The sequence below is a fragment of the Heteronotia binoei genome, chromosome 1 (assembly GCF_032191835.1).
Source record: "Heteronotia binoei isolate CCM8104 ecotype False Entrance Well chromosome 1, APGP_CSIRO_Hbin_v1, whole genome shotgun sequence".
Classification (NCBI taxonomy): Eukaryota; Metazoa; Chordata; class Lepidosauria; order Squamata; family Gekkonidae; genus Heteronotia; species Heteronotia binoei.
In genome coordinates this window covers 62,552,761-62,556,292 of record NC_083223.1, presented here as the reverse complement: position 1 = coordinate 62,556,292, position 3,532 = coordinate 62,552,761, and positions in this window count along the sequence as shown.

Sequence of the window (3,532 nt, the reverse complement as noted above, 5' to 3'; positions counted from 1 at the left end):
ACCACTTTCAATCATAGCTTTTTAAAAACCAGCAATTATAAATGCTATGACTTGGATCCAAATTTAGATTCATGAAAGGAGTTCATGGAAGTGATCTTTTCCACCTTCCCTTTCCTGCCGTAGCTTCTCTATCTCCCCCACCCCCAACAACAACAACAAAATTATGGAGGGTTAAGGAATCCTCCTGAACAGAAACCCATGCAGCTAAGAAACCTGCTATGTTAGACCAAGAAACCATGTAGCTAGGAAATCAAGTGTGAAATCCTTCTTGCATGAATACAGCAAATTTTGAGCTCCATTCATGGTATTTCCCTTCTTCCAGTGCCCCACCATAGCACATGACAAATTTTTATTCAGGTATTCTGTCCCTCAACAGCAGCTTTTGCAGGGTTTAGGGGGCTTTAGGCAAAAGGTAAGATCTACATCTCCGAATTTGTACCTCCCCAAATTCTTTGTATTCATGGAAATTTGAATCCCACCTTATGATGATAAGCTTGTCTTGAAATTGCTCAAGACTATAAATGTAGATAGAAACCTGTTTCTATATAGTTGGAAAAAAGGAGACAGAAATATGAGTACTACCAATAAGCACAATCCATCAACAACTCCCCCCCCCCAAAAAAATGCAAATTTTATAAAGTTATTATGAGCTGGAGTAGATTGGACACAACCCTTCCAAACACATGATTCTTCTTGAGTTTTCCTTGTGTAGCATTGCTTAATATGAACATCTAATTTATTTTAGAAGCATCCATTCTGAATACAGTATGATTGTGTACACTAATAAGCATATGATTGGCAAATGGAGCTAGGCAAGATTGTCAAGTATGTCTATCAAAATGCTTTGCTCAGTCAACAGTCTTTTAGCACTTTCATAAGCCAAAGCTTAGTTTGTCAGATGCTTGTGATGAAATAGGCCCTCGCTCACAAAAACTTAAGCCACAACAAAGCATCTTCAACTTTCTCTTTTGTTTTGGTTGCAACAGGTCAACATAGTTGCCTTTCTCGATTTCAATATTGTTTTGTGTTTGGGGAGGAGATATTGGGATAGGTCAAATAGGATGGAATACAACAGTATCGGGGCTTTTTTTGAGCACAATTCCAGATGGCTTGGTGTCGTGGGTGTGGCCTAATATGCAAATAAGTTCCTGCTAGGCTGCTTCTACAAAAAACCCCTGTATGAAACAATAGTGATGTCAGGGGATGTGGCCTAATATTCAAATGAGTCCCTGCTGGGCTTCTTCTACAAAAAAAGCCCTGAACGGTATCAAGGATTTTGGAGTAAAATCACTGGAGAGGGAAGGTTGGCAGAAAAGGAAAGACAGCTGGGACTTTTTTGTGTGCAGGAACTCCTTTGCATATTAGACCACACACCCCTGATGTAGTCTCTCTCTCGGCTTGGCTTCGCGAACGAAGATTTAAGAAGGGTGCAATAGTCCACGTTTGCTGCAGGCTCGCTGGTGGCTGACAAGACCAATGTGGGACAGGCAGGTCCGGCCACAGCGGCTGCAGGGAAAAGTCTGATTTAGGGTTGGTCCTGTAGCAGTGCGATTCTTCCTCAATCTCCTTTTGTCCTCAAGACCAGCTATGCGTGCGTTCTCAAAGGAAGAGACAGCCTGGTGGATGGTGTGCCTCCATGCTTTGCGATCTGAGGCTAGGTCAGACCACTGGTGATGGTTGATGTGACAGGTGCTAAGGGATTTCTTCAAGGAGTCCTTGTACCTCTTCTTTGGTGCCCCTCTATTTCGATGGCCGGTGGAGAGTTCGCCATACAGGGCAATCTTGGGAAGGCGGTGGTTTTCCATCCTAGAAATATGCCCTGCCCAGCGCAGCTGCGTCTTCAACAGCAGTGCCTCGATGCTGGTAACCTCTGCCCGCTTGAAGACTTCAGTGTTGGTCACAAAGTCACTCCAGTGGATGTTGAGGATGGTGCGAAGGCAGCGCTGATGAAAGCGCTCAAGGAGTCGCAGGTGATGACGGTATAAAACCCACGATTTGGAGCCATAGATGAGGGTTGTCATCACAACCGCTTTGTAAACATTGATCTTTGTGCCTTTTTTCAGATGCTTGTTGCTCCACACTCTTTTGTGCAGTCGGCCAAATGCACGGTTTGCCTTTGCCAGCCTGTTGTCAATCTCCTTGTCAATCTTGGCATCTGAGGAGATGATGCACCCCAGGTAGCTGAACTGCTAGACTGTCTTCAGAACTGATTCACCCACAGTGATGCAGGGAGGGTGATAATCTTCCTGGGGTGCAGGCTGGTAGAGAACTTCTGTCTTCTTCAGACTAACTTCTAGGCCGAATAGCTTGGCAGCCTCTGCAAAGCAGGACGTCATATGCTGCAGAGCTGATACCGAGTGGGAGACGAGTGCAGCATCATCAGCAAACAGTAGCTCTCGGATGAGTTTTTCCATTGTCTTGGAGTGTGCCTTTAGTCGCCTCAGGTTGAACAGGCTGCCATCGGTGCGATAGCGGATGTAGACACCATCGTCCTCATCTAGATCTACTGCGGCTCTTTGAAGCATCATGCTAAAGAAGATCGTAAAGAGAGTTGGCGCGAGAACGCAGCCTTGCTTTACACCTGTGCCTATTGGGAAGGGCTCTGAGAGGTCGTTGCAGTGTCTGACTTGGCCTCGCTGGTCTTCGTGTAGCTGGATGATCATGCTGAGGAACCTTGGGGGACATCCTAAACGTTCCAAGATTTGCCACAGGCCTTTCCTGCTAACGGTATCGAAAGCTTTGGTAAGGTCGACAAAAGTCACATACAGAGCCTTGTTCTGTTCCCTGCATTTCTCTTGGAGCTGCCTGAGAACAAATACCATGTCGGTGGTGCTCCTGTTAGCTCTGAAGCCGCACTGGCTCTCTGGGAGGAGTTCTTCTGCAATGGTGGGCACCAGTCTGTTCAGGAGTATTCTGGCAAGGATTTTGCCTGCGATGGAGAGCAGGGTTATCCCCCGGTAGTTGGAGCAGTCTGACTTTTCCCCTTTGTTCTTGTATAGGGTGATGATGATTGCATCGCGAAAGTCCTGTGGTAATTTGCCTTGTTCCCAGCAGGTGACAAGTACTTTGTGAAGTGAGCTATGTAGTACTGTGCCCCCATGCTTCCAGATCTCTGGTGGAATTCCATCAACTCCTGCTGCCTTGCCACTTTTCAGTTGCTTGATGGCTTTAACAGTCTCTTCTAGGGTGGGGATCTCATCCAACTCTGTTTTCACCGGTTGAAGTGGGGTGAGGTGGATTGCTGAATCTTGAACTACGCGGTTGGCACTGAAGAGAACCTGAAAATACTCCGACCACCGGTTCAATATGGATGCCTCGTCTGTGAGGAGCACTTGGCCGTCTGCACTATGCAAGGGACTCTGAGCCTGATATGATGGACCATATACTGCCTTCAGGGCTTCGTAGAACCCTCTTAAATCACCAGTGTCTGCACACAGCTGGGTTCTCTCTGCAAGCTTGGTCCACCACTCGTTCTGAATGTCTCGAAGCTTGCGCTGGAGGTTGCTACATGCAGCGCGAAAGGTTGCTTTTT